Here is a 13,418-nt window from a genome sequence, read left to right as displayed (position 1 = left end):
CCTTTGTGTTGGTTCATGGTGTGGAAACGTCTGCTGGGTAGTGGGGATATTTTTGGTCATGCTCTCAGACCCTTTCTCTCTCTCTCTCTCTCTCTCTCTCTCTCTCTCTCTCTCTCTGCCAGTCAGTGGTGCCATCCAGGCTTTGTGGTTGCTTTTCCAAACATGGCTTTGCACAAGGGCATTTCTCACTTTGTAGGCCCCCACCTCTCCCAGGGGTCTCCCTGCCCCTCCTCCTGCCCCTTTCTCTTTCTTTTTTTTAATAAATTTTTATTCATATTTGCACATATATACAGAAAAAACATAAACAAAAAAATTCACCACATACCTTAAACAAATTATATCCACTTCACAAATCATAAATAAAATACATAACTAAGTTAATCTCAACTGAGCCTTGGACTTCCCTCCACTCCTTTGGTAAGTATCGAATAAATTATATAATCACGTACTTTTTAACTCTTTTACATAAGCTTTTCCCGCTGTTAGAGTTATTTCAACCCCGCCAGTGTCACCTGAGATTTAGATTCCATATACATTAAATATTTCTTCCAATTATCATGAAATTTCTGTTCGTCTTGGTCCCTTAATCTTGATATTCTATGAAGCTCCACATAGTTTAACATTTTAACCTGCCATTCATTTATATTGGGTATTACTTCTAATTTCCAATTTTGTGCTAACATCATTCTTGCAGCTGTCGTAGCATATAGAAACAAGGTCTTATCTTCTTTTTTAATTTCTTTACCGACCATTCCTAACAAAAAAGCTTCTGGCTTTTTGGGAAATGTATATTTCAAGATTTTTTAAAGTTCATTGTAAACCAATTCCCAAAAGCCTCTCACTTTGCAACACGTCCACCACATATGATAGAGGTCACCTTCTACCTCTCTACATTTCCAGCATCTTTTATCCTTCAACTTATAAATCTTCGCTAATTTCACTGGTGTGTGATACCACCTGTAGATCATTTTCCACAGGTTTTCCATTAATGCCGTGCATGCCGTAAATCTCATATTCCTGTTCCATAGTTCCAACCACCTCTCAAAATCAATGTTATATCCAATGTCTGTTGTTGTTGTTGTTGTTGTTTAGTCGTTTAGTCGTGTCCGACTCTTCGTGACCCCATGGACCAGAGCACGCCAGGCACTCCTGTCTTCCACTGCCTCCCGCAGTTTGGTCAGGCTCATGTTTGTAGCTTCGAGAGCACTATCCAACCATCTCATCCTCTGTCGTCCCCTTCTCCTAGTGCCCTCCATCTTTCCCAACATCAGGGTCTTTTCCAGGGAGTCTTCTCTTCTCATGAGGTGGCCAAAGTCTTGGAGCCTCAGCTTCAGGATCTGTCCTTCCAGTGAGCACTCAGGGCTGATTTCCTTAAGAATGGATGCGTTTGATCTTCTTGCAGTCCATGGGACTCTCAACAGTCTCCTCCAGCACCATAATTCAAAAGCATCAATTCTTCGGCGATCAGCCTTCTTTATGGTCCAGCTCTCACTTCCATACATCACTACTGGGAAAACCATGGCTTTAACTATACGGACCTTTGTTGGTAAGGTGATGTCTCTACTTTTTAAGATGTTGTCTAGATTTGCCATCACCTTTCTCCCAAGGAGCAGGCGTCTTTTAATTTCGTGACTGCTGTCACCATCTGCAGTGATCATGGAGCCCAAGAAAATAAAATCTCTCACTGCCTCCATTTCTTCCCCTTCTATTTGCCAGGAGGTGATGGGACCAGTGGCCATGATCTTCGTTTTTTTGATGTTGAACTTCAGACCATATTTTGCGCTCTCCTCTTTCACCCTCATTAAAAGGTTATTTAATTCCTCCTCACTTTCTGCCATCAAGGTTGTGTCATCTGCATATCTGAGGTTGTTGATATTTCTTCCGGCGATCTTAATCCCGGCTTGGGATTCATCCAGCCCAGCCTTTCGCATGATGAATTCTGCATATAAGTTAAATAAGCAGGGGGACAATATACAGCCTTGTCGTACTCCTTTCCCAATTTTGAACCAATCAGTTGTTCCATATCCAGTTCTAACTGTAGCTTCTTGTCCCACATAGAGATTTCTCAGGAGACAGATGAGGTGATCAGGCACTCCCATTTCTTTAAGAACTTGCCATAGTTTGCTTTTGCATAAGGCTTTTGCATAGTCAATGAAGCAGAAGTAGATGTCTTTCTGGAACTCTCTAGCTTTCTCCATAATCCAGCGCATGTTTGCAATTTGGTCTCTGGTTCCTCTGCCTCTTCTAAATCCAGCTTGCACTTCTGGGAGTTCTCAGTCCACATACTGCTTAAGCCTGCCTTGTAGAATTTTAAGCATAACCTTGCTAGCGTGTGAAATGAGTGCAATTGTGCGGTAGTTGGAGCATTCTTTGGCACTTCCCTTCTTTGGGATTGGGATGTAGACTGATCTTCTCCAATCCTCTGGCCACTGCTGAGTTTTCCAAATTTGCTGGCATATTGAGTGTAGCACCTTAACAGCATCATCTTTTAAAATTTTAAATAATTCAGCTGGAATATCATCACTTCCACTGGCCTTGTTATTAGCGATGCTTTCTAAGGCCCATTTGACTTCACTCTCCAGGATGTCTGGCTCAAGGTCAGCAACCACACTTCCTGGGGTATACGAGACATCCATTTCTTTCCGGTATAGTTCCTCTGTGTATTCTTGCCACCTCTTCTTGATGTCTTCTGCTTCTGTTAGGTCCTTTCCACTTTTGTCTTTTATTATGGAACTCTTTGTACAAAATGTTCCTTTCATATCTCCAATTTTCTTGAACAGATCTCTGGTTTTTCCCATTCTATTGTTTTCCTCTATTTCTTTGCATTGCTCGTTTAAGAAGGCCTTCTTGTCTCTCCTTGCTATTTTTTGGAAATCTGCATTCAATTTCCTGTATCTTTCACTATCTCCCTCGCATTTTGCTTGCCTTCTCTCCCCCGCTATTTGTAAGGCCTCGTTGGACAGCCACTTTGCTTTCTTGCATTTCCTTTTCATTGGGATGGTTTTAGTTGCTGCCTCTTGTATAATGTTACGAGCCTCCATCCATAGTTCTTCAGGCACTCTGTCCACCAAATCTAAATCCTTAAACCTGTTCCTCACTTCCACTGTGTATTCATAAGGGATTTGACTTAGATTGTATCTTACCGGCCCAGTGGTTTTTCCTACTTTCTTCAGTTTAAGCTTGAATTTTGCTGTAAGAAGCTGATGATCTGAGCCACAGTCAGCTCCAGGTCTTGTTTTTGCTGACTGTATAGAGCTTCTCCATCTTTGGCTGCAGAGAATATAATCAATCTGATTTCGATGCTGCCCATCTGGTGATGTCCATGTGTAGAGTCGTCTCTTGTGTTGTTGGAAAAGAGTGTTTGTGATGACCAGCTTGTTCTCTTGACAGAACTCTATTAGCCTTTGCCCTGCTTCGTTTTGAACTCCAAGGCCAAACTTGCCAGTTGTTCCTTTTATCTCTTGACTCCCTACTTTAGCATTACAATCCCCTATTATGAGCAGAACATCCTTCTTTGGTGTCACTTCTATAAGGTCTTGTAAGTCTTCATAGAATTGGTCAATTTCAGTTTCTTCAGCACCAGTAGTTGGTGCATAAACTTGGATTACTGTGATGTTAAAAGGTCTGCCTTGGATTCGTATCGAGATCATTCTATCATTTTTGAGATTGCATCCCAGTACAGCTTTCACCACTCTTTTGTTGACTATGAGGGCCACTCCATTTCTTTTACGGGTTTCTTGCCCACAGTAGTAGATATGATAGTCATCCGAACTGAATTCGCCCATTCCCGTCCATTTTAGTTCACTGATGCCCAGGATGTCAATATTTATTCTTGCCATCTCATTTTTGACCACATCCAACTTACCAAGGTTCATGGTTCTTACATTCCAGGTTCCTATGCAATATTTTTCTTTACAGCATTGGACTTTCCTTTCGCTTCCATGCATATCCGCAACTGAGCGTCCTTTCGGCTTTGGCCCAGCCGCTTCATCAGCTCTGGATCTACTTGTACTTGTCCTCCGCTCTTCCCCAGTAGCATGTTGGACACCTTCCGACCTGAGGGGCTCATCTTCCAGCGTCATAACTTTTATATGCCTGTGTCTTTGTCCATGGAGTTTTCTTGGCAGGGATACTGGAGTGGCTTGCCGGTTCCTGCTCCAGGTGGATCACGTTTGGTCAAAACTCTCCACTATGACCTGTCCATCTTGGGTGGCCCTGCACGGCATAGCTCATAGCTTCTCTGAGTTATTCAAGCCCCTTCGCCACGGCAAGGCAGTGATCCACGGCAAGGCAGTGATCCACGGCAAGGCAGTGATCCATCCAATGTCTATCGCCCACTTAATCATGGCCTCCTTCACCTCCTCATCTTTTGTATACCACTCCAGCAAAATATCATACATCCTTGACAGTGTTTTGTTCTTACCTTCTATAACTTCTACATTAAATTTTGATTTTTTTATCTTCAAATCCTATTTTCTCTTTGTCCTCTTTTAGCAGGTTATTTACTTGGTGGTATTGCAACCACCCTGTAAATAAATTTTTGATCTCTTCATATGGTCTAAGTTTAATCCCTTGATCTGTCTTCCAGGTTAGTTCTTCATAGGTGGCATTCTTCCCTTCCATGTTTATTTTTTTTATAGTTAACACCTCTATTGGTGAAATCCACCAAGGTATCTTCCTTTCCAATATATTTTTATTTCTTTCCCATACTTGGAATAGTGGTCCCCTAAAAATATGATTTAGAAAGCCTCTATGAACTTTCACCTTTTCGTACCACAGGTACGAGTGCCACCCGTACCTGTTATCGAAACCTTCCAAGTCCAAGATGTCCCTATTTTCCAATCTTATCCAATCCTTCAGCCACAGTAAGCACGCCGCTTCATAATATAAACTTAGATCCGGTAGAGAGAATCCCCCTCTTTCTTTTTTGTCCACCAATATTTTCATTTTTATTCGTGGTCTTTTGCCTTGCCAGATGTATCTCGCTAAGGCCCTTTGCCACTCTTTACACTGCTTCAGACCTTTTAGTACCGGAATGGTTTGGAACAGAAATAACATTCTGGGGAGAACGTTCATTTTGATAACCGCTATCCTCCCCAGAAAAGATAACCTCAATCTCTCCCAGATTTCAAGATCTTTTTTAATATTCTTCCAAGTGACTTCATAATTATCCTTATATAGGTTAATATTTTTCACTGATATCCACACTCCAAGGTATTTCACTTTCTTTGCTGACATAATTCCCATCTTTTGTTCTAGTTCTACAATATCTTCCTTAGTTAGATTTTTAGTCAACATTTTAGTCTTATTTTTATTAATCTTGAGGCCTGACACCGCTCCAAACTCTTCAAATTTTTGCAAGGCTTCTTTCATACTATTTTTCGGGTCTTCTAAAGTTAATACAATATCATCCGCGAAAGCTTTTATCTTATGTTCTTTAGTCCCTACCTTAATCCCTTTCACTTCCGCCGCCTCTCTCAGTCTCTTAGTAAGTACTTCAAGTACTGTTATAAATAACAGAGGAGACAGGGGGCATCCTTGTCTAGTCCCTTTAGATATGTCAAAAAATTCTGATGTCGAGTTATTTATTATTAGCTTAGCTTTTTGTTCATTATAGATAGCTTCTATACCTTTTCTAAATCTTTCCCCCAGCCCCATCGTTTTTAGATTTTCGTCAGGAAGCACCAGGAAACGTTATCGAAGGCCTTTTCGGCATCAATGAAAATCAAAGCCCTCCTGCCCCTTTCTCTGTCTCTCTCCTCCAACTGTCCTGCTTCCTTGGGCAGCTGCACAGAGAAGGATGTTTCACAGACAGGAATTGAGCAGAGCCGGAAAAATTTGGGGACATACGCTGCAACATTTCTGCCATGAATAATTCTATTGCCCTTCCATGCTCTCCAGATCCATCTTTCCAAGGGAAAAGCAGCCTTGACCTTCTCTTTTCCTGGACACTCTTTGTGCACTGTCCTGCTGTCTATTTGTGAGTGTGTGTTTGTGTGTTGTGCTGTTTTTATGGTATTTGTGTTGCTTGCTTGATTCTTCGTTTTAATGTTGCTGGCTAACACTGATTTAAAATTCTGTGCATTGTTGTGATTATATGGGGGGAATTACAAAAAGTGGGCACCCAAAGGTGAGGACAAGGCTTTTCCATTTAATTTTGGAGAAAGGGGAGAAGTATCAGTGCCAGTTGTGAGCTGTTGGTCTGGGCTGTTCCTGTAACATTTAGCAGGCAGTTGCTGGTCTTTTGCAATCTCCACAGAGATGGGCCCCATGAGATGTCTTCAGCATCCTTTCCCAAGAGTCTGAAGTTCAAACCCAGCAGGGAAGGTGGGGAACCTGTGGTCACAGGGCTAAGTCCCATTTCCCCACCTGGTCTTGCTTCAAGTTAACGGACAAGCGTTGCTCCATCGGATGCCCACAGGCAGCAAAGTTGGGTGAAGCAACTGCCAGATTCAGCCTATTGAACTTGGGAATGAGCCCAGATCAGAAGGTCATATTGGGGGACAGTGGGTGGGAGTGGGGAGCAGCAATGCCAAAGACATGCAAACAGATTGAGGGATGGAGCTGGAGAAAAGGTGCAAAAAAGCATATTTCAGGTTCCTTGAAAATATTGTTTCGCAGCAGCCAAATCTCTGAGCTGGGGGGAAATCCACGTGTTTCTGTGCTTGCCCAGAGTTCGGTTTCCTTGGAATGAAGGTCAGCGGAGGCTGTGCTGTCGTTTGGATATCTGGTGTTATCTACACATATAGACAGCCTGAGCATAAAATGCAGGGCTTCAAAGCATTAACACACACCCCTCAAAAAAATCCTCCTTCTCAGTCAGAGCTTTGGATTTGGTACACAGCAACCCATCTCTGTGCCTCTAGCTTCCAACCTGCTTCCTCCAAAACTCTCAAACTGGCTCAGGACCTCTTTACCTCCCATGCCACCTCTCCCCATATGTATGAACTTGGATCCTGAGATCATCATCTTAGGCCCTCCTACAGTCAGGGATAACTCATAAAATTGTAGAGTGAGGAGGGACCCTGAGGGTCATCCAGTTCAAGCCCCTTCAATGCAGGAAACTCAACTAAAGCATCAAGGACAGATGGCCATCCCACCCCAGCTCCAGTAAGGAAAGGCCACAAGCTCCTCCATAAATCCATATCCAGAATCTTGAGATTTCTCCCCTTCCCCTTCATGCTCTATTTTGGGGGCTGATCATTCCTCAATGTTCCCTCCCCACTTTACTTGAGGGTCAGCTAGTGTAGGGACCGTCAGATGTTTGTGGACTGCATCTCCCATTACTCCTGGCTGGTGGCCCTTCTGGCTTGCGGGGCAGGGGGAGCTGCAGGTCCCCCTCAACAATGGGAAGTCCCCACATTGGCTCCCAGGAACAGAAGGAAGGGGACAACAAAGAGATATTTTATATCTTATTTTGAGGAGGAGTGAGAAGGATCGGTGCTTGCTCTGAGATGTTGGTCTGAGCTGTGTCCTGCCCAGTGATATTTAGGAGGCAGTTGCTGGTCTTTTGCAATCTCCACAGAGATGGGCCCCTGAGATGTCTTCAGCATCCTTTCCCAAGAGCCCGAAGTTCAAACCCAGTGAACGGACAAGCATTGCTCCATCGGATGCCCACAGGCAGCAAAGTTGGGTGAAGCAACTGCCAGATTCAGCACAGTGAAATTGGGAATTTTCCCAGTTCATAAGGTGATATCGAGGGTGGGGGGATGTTGGGAATGGGGAGCAGCAATGCCAAAGACATCCCTTTCCATGCAAGCAAATTCAGGGATGGAGCTGGAGAGAAAAAACACATTTCAGGTTCCCCTGAAAATATTGTTACACAGCAGCCAAATCTCTGAGCGATGAGAAAATCCAGGGGTTTCAATGTTTGCCTAGAGTTTGGTCTCCTTGGAATGAAGGTCAGTGGAGGCTGTTCTGCCTTTAGGATATCTGGAGGTATTTACACATATAGACAGTCTTATCATAAAATGCAAGACTTCAGTGCATTACCACCTGCAAAACTCTCAAACTGGCTCAGGACCTCTTTACCTCCAACGCCACCTCACCCCATATGTACCAACCTGGATCCTGAGTTCATCATCTGAGGCCCTTCTTCATGCGCCTCCTAGACGAGAGGTCTGGAGAGGGGCAACACTAGGCTTCTGGGGGTTGGGGTGGAGGAAAGGCCCACCCGTTAATCTGAAAGACCCCCTCACTGACTTGCTGCTCTTGCAACCTGGCTCATTTTTTTGAGATGCTCATGAGGACACTCAACTAGCCAGCCAGAGTTGTTGCCTAACAAAAAAAAAACCTTTGTCTGACCAGTTCAGCAACCTTCTCTCTTAGATTCTAACCTTCTGTAGGTTCAGAACCCCATGAATGAAAACTCAGGGCACGCTCCAATCCACAATATGAATAACCGTTTTGCCAAACCCCAGGGGTCAATACCCTTCAGGTTTCTGATGTGGAGCTGGATGCCACAACTCGCTTGCAAGCAAGAGGAGAGATGCCATCAGGGTTGGATTTGGGGCAGAGGTCCAGGGCTCCACTCAAGAGCACTTTTGGGTTGTACCTTTCAGATCTCTGATTCTATTCTGGGCTACTCATGCTGTGCCTCCTCTTTTCATGACTTGGCTGCGGAAGGTGAAAGGCAGAGGTTGGATGGCTCAAAGAACATGTCAGGAGGAGCTGAGGAGGAAGACATTGAGGTTAAAATTCCATTGAGGTCAAGACTCCGTGTGGAAGGAGCCCTGCAGAGACTTTCAAAACCAATGCAGGATGAATGTGGGTAGATGTGAGAGGGGGTGGACATCACTATCAGACCCTTGTCAGACTGTGGGTCAGGTGTCACCCACTTCCTTTTGGGCAATGCCCTAAACAGATATTTATACTCCACCGTAAAAGGATTGCCTTGTAGAGGATATTGGGATTGATCCCTTGGTGTTATGCTGAGCCCACCTACAACCCTGTTCATCATCACTGATTGGGAGCAGGAGAAAGGTGGCAATTAGCACACACGAGGATTCCTTAAGAATATGAGGACCCTGGGACCAAGGCCCCAGAGGTCCACACCCTGCAGTTTGCTGATGTGGATCAGGGGGCCATTTCACTAGCAAGCAGGAGAGGTCCCACCATCAGAGTAGAACTTTGCTTTTTGCATGTTCATTGGAGAAATTTTGGAGGGGATGCAGTTATGCGACCTCCGAGTCAAGGAGTTAAGAAATATTACACCCTTTAGAAGGCTTTTGAAGGAAGTCCTGTATGGGGAGTTTTTTTATAAAAAGTTTGCTGTTTTATTATGTTTTTCTATATGTTGGATGCCGCCCAGAGTGGCTGGAGCAACTCAGTCCAAAGGGTGGGTTATAAGTAAAAACCTCATGATGATGATGAAGGAACAGAACATACCTCTTTTCACTGGAGAAATGTTGGAGGGTATGCATGCCTTGCCTAGAAGCCTGGGGGAAACCTCGCTGTGTCCCCCACCCATTGCTTTACTTCCCCCCAGCTCTGCTTCCCAACCTCCCTGTCCCTTCCTTCCCTGCCATGCAGGACCGAGATCAACATGCTGGGCCGCCCACTCATGAGGCAAGGGTCAGTGCCCACCTCAGGTGGCAGGATCCACAGGGGCATCAGTTTCATCCTCGAAGAAATGCATATTGGTGACTTGCTGATCTCTTCCCTCTTGATCCTAATGTAGATGTCAACTCACCCCTTCTTCCCTGGGTAGGGGCTGGGTGGGGGCTTGAAAGCACCATTTTGTGGTTTGCCTCAGGGGCTCAAATGTCTTGGGCTGGTCCTGTCCACAAGGCTCTAACTTCCCCCCTTCTCCTTCATGGCCCCCGTCAAATCAAATCAAATATCTTTAATACGGTCAGTGACCAGAAAGCAATTTATAAAAAGAAATATGACATTAAAAGTAGTATTGTGCTACAAATAACAGTAGAAATATGGCCAATTCACAGAATTGGTGCTTATATTTATGGCCAGGTTTTGACTAAGGTTTTAAAAATTCAATTCAGGTGTCACTACTGTTTATTATCGTTCCTTCGATGTTTACAATTTGAACTCCATTGTTGACATCATTGTCCCCGTCTTCTTTCTCCATGCCCCTCCAACCCTCCAAGTGTCCCCATCTTCCAGGAACAGTCCTGGACTTACAGAAGCTCTCCCAGTTGATCTGGCTTGATCTCAAATGTCCCACTTTTCCGAGAAATGTTGGAGGGTGTGGAGTTATGTGACCCACAGTTCAAGAAGGACAGTGACAAACTGGAACGTGTCCAGAGGAGGGCAACCAAAATGGTCAAAGGCCTGGAAACGATGCCTTATGAGGAACGGCTAAGGGAGCTGGGCATGTTTTGCCTGGAGAAGAGGTGGTTAAGGGGTGATATGATAGCCATGTTCAAATATATAAAAGGATGTCATATGGAGGAGGGAGAAAGGTTGTTTTCTGCTGCTCCAGAGAAGCGGACACGGAGCAATGGATCCAAACTACAAGAAAGAAGATTCCACCTAAACATTAGGAAGAACTTCCTGACAGTAAGAGCTGTTTGACAGTGGAATTTGCTGCCAAGGAGTGTGGTGGAGTCTCCTTCTTTGGAGGTCTTTAAGCAGAGGCTTGACAACCATATGTCAGGAGTGCTCTGATGGTGTTTCCTGCTTGGCAGGGGGTTGGACTCGATGGCCCTTGTGGTCTATTCCAACTCTATGATTCTATGACCCCTGAGCCATCGGAAGGCAGTCCTGTATAGGGAAGTTTTTAAATGTTCTCTGTGTTTGTGTGTGTCCTAGCTTTTTCAGCTGTGCTCAATTCCTGTTTGTGAGACATGCATCTCTCTGCAGCTGCCCAAGGAAGCAGGTCAGTTGGAGGGGAGAGACAGAGAAAGGGGCAGGAGGAGGGGCAGGGAGACCCCAGGGAGAGGTGGGGGCCTACAATGTGAGAAATGCCCTTGTGCCAAGCCATGTTTGGAAAAGAACCATAAAGCCTGGATGGCACAACTGACTGGGAGAGAGAGAGAGAGAGAGAACCTGAGAACCTGACCAAAAATATCCCCTCTACCCAGCTCACGTTTTCACAACATGAACCAACACAGAGGTTTCCAATGATTGCATTTATTAGAAAGAAAAAGCTAAAGCATTTTTGCAGGCAAACCAAATCCAAGCTCCAATCCCAAGCCCACTTACTAAGGAGTCAGGCCCCACTGGCCACAGTGGGCTTACTCGTGAGTAGACAGGCAGGCAGGATGGGTCCCTCTTGACTCCTTCCCAGCATCACCATCAGCAGCATCAAGCAAAGCGGTTTCTTCCCCAGCAGAGATGGGGGTGCAGTTGAGGCAGCTGCACATCAGAGGAGAGCAGGGTGGTCTTCCTTTCACCAGAGGTCTTGCACCGGAGATCTGCAGAGTTAGTATCCTGTGAGAGAAAACACTATTAAAATGGGAGTTGGTGGTGGTTCTGAAAACCCAGACCAGTGACTCCAACTGGGAGGCAGAAGAGCTGCTGTTGTCAGAGCTCTAATTGCACACAGAGAGTCTGTTTTGCAGAGGGTTGGACTAGATGACCCCTTAGGTCCCTCCCAACACTACATTTCTATTCTATGATAGTAGGAGAGACCTCTGAGCATTTCATATATGCACTTGGTTGAATTTGAGAGCGGCTTTGCTACCACGCAGACATTTTTTCTAATGTGGTTCATTTTCCTTCTTCTTTTTGCAAACAACAACCCCAGAAGAGGACACATTTGAGAAGATCATTGTTTGTGCACTGGTGTGCATTTAACCCTTTCCCTCCCAGCCATTGGAATTTCTCTTCCAACTCTACGATTCTGTGATTCAACAATCTCCTGCACAAGGATGTTTCACACAGGTTGCCTTTGCTATTTGAGGAGGGTCAGCGACTGAGCCCCCACCCTCTCATACCACAAAGAGCTGTTCTTTGAGCCAATGCAGGCATTCCTCCCATCCTAAGGGGAGTTGTGGCTGAGGGGTCAGAGAGCTTTCATGGGGACAGCAAGGGGAGAGGAAAGGGTCTTCAACCCCCTGTGCACACGCTAATGTTCCCCCTCACAGTGGCTGTAAAGATTAAGAGGGGGAGGGGGGAGCAGAGCGATGAGTCTCATGCATGTGGGATCATGAGACCCCACTGACTAATTTTCAAGGAAAACTAAAATTTGATTTAACTCACCTCTACGGCAGCACCATTGGCGACCACACCGAAAAAGTATATTTTGGGGCGGCCTGCACCTACGAGATTGCAGTATCCCATTCTGCCGTCGACATCTCTGAATGCAATAACCTTGGGCTCTGGTGAAATCTGGAGGAAGAAAAAGAAGACTTTGAAGGCTCTGTCTCTCAGGGCTGACCTTCTAAACCTTCCACAACTTCTTCCACCATGGCCCCGCTGGCTTGGACACTCGGAGGGCACCAGGTTGGGGAAATCTGGTGCAGGAAGAATGCAGGGCTGGAGCAGAGAGTCAGTCCCTTCTGCTGCCTCTCTGCACCTCCAGGACAGGGTCTGAGCCAAGGTGGTTGGGAAGGCTGCTGCGTCAGAGTCACTGGCTTCCCTGGGTGGCCACTGGCAAACTGGGATAAGCCCCCTTGCCCAGGAAACTGGCCCGTTATTTTACCCACCACAAAGCTGAGTTTACTGAAGCGCATTATTACAGATTTGAAAGCAAGAGCTTCCGTGGATCACATAAATGAGGTAATAAGAAGAGACTGGCTGGTGGATCTGGCCAAAGGGGGCCCATCGAGTCCAGCATCCTCTTCTCCCAGGGTCCACCTGAAGTCCCATTTGGGATATTCTCCAGGAAGACAGAGGGGCAAGATCCCACCTCTTTGGGAGTCACAGCAAGTGGCTGAGAATAAAGCTGAGAGCTGTGGGGCTGCTCAGAGAAGAAGCATCTGAGAAGAAGGCCATACCTGGAGCCAGCAGCATCAAGAGGAGGACGGCCACAGAGAGGAGGCAGAAGATCTTCATGGCTGGAGGTTGGTGGGAATCCTGGAGGTACCAGAAGCCAAGTGGAGAAGCAATTGTCTGGGGAAGGAAAGGTCCCTCTACTTATAGGTGCCTGGGGGACTGATGAAATCTTGTGGGATGCCAACCGTTGTTTGCAGGATGGATGTGGCAAGCTCTGAGTTTCATGTGCCAAGGACCAGCCAGAGACCACAGAATCATAGGTTCATCAAGTCCAACCCCATCACAGCTGTAGCATCCCTGACAGGTGCCCATCCAACCTCCTGCAAAGGAGAATCAGGCACCTTCTGAAGGGCTCTGTTCCACCGTTGAACAACTCAGAAAGTGAATCTGTTGGTTTGTGTCTTGCTCTCTGCTCACAGTGGCATGGCATCTTTTGATTTCCCCTGGGGGGGGGGCGCTCTGCAGGTGGGACCAGAAACTGGGCGCTGAGGGTGAACAAAACCCTTCCGGCTAGCCCACTT

The 13,418-nt window shown here is 45.8% G+C and overlaps 1 long non-coding RNA gene across 1 annotated transcript; it reads right to left on the bottom strand.

Annotated features, from left to right (window-relative positions):
• Positions 1-11,120: 11,120 nt before the first annotated feature.
• On the bottom strand, positions 11,121-12,988 carry LOC144327183 (uncharacterized). The gene is made up of 3 exons (XR_013392085.1): positions 12,900-12,988; positions 12,163-12,291; positions 11,121-11,391 (listed from the first exon to the last, which is right to left on the bottom strand). It is a non-coding gene; the product is annotated as an uncharacterized LOC144327183 (long non-coding RNA).
• Between the last annotated feature and the right edge of the window lie 430 nt (positions 12,989-13,418).

Source organism: Podarcis muralis, chromosome 3 (assembly GCF_964188315.1).
Source record: "Podarcis muralis chromosome 3, rPodMur119.hap1.1, whole genome shotgun sequence".
In the NCBI taxonomy this organism is placed as follows: Eukaryota; Metazoa; Chordata; class Lepidosauria; order Squamata; family Lacertidae; genus Podarcis; species Podarcis muralis.
Note: the sequence above shows the minus strand (reverse complement) of the source record. Positions and strands in the feature narration are given on the sequence as shown.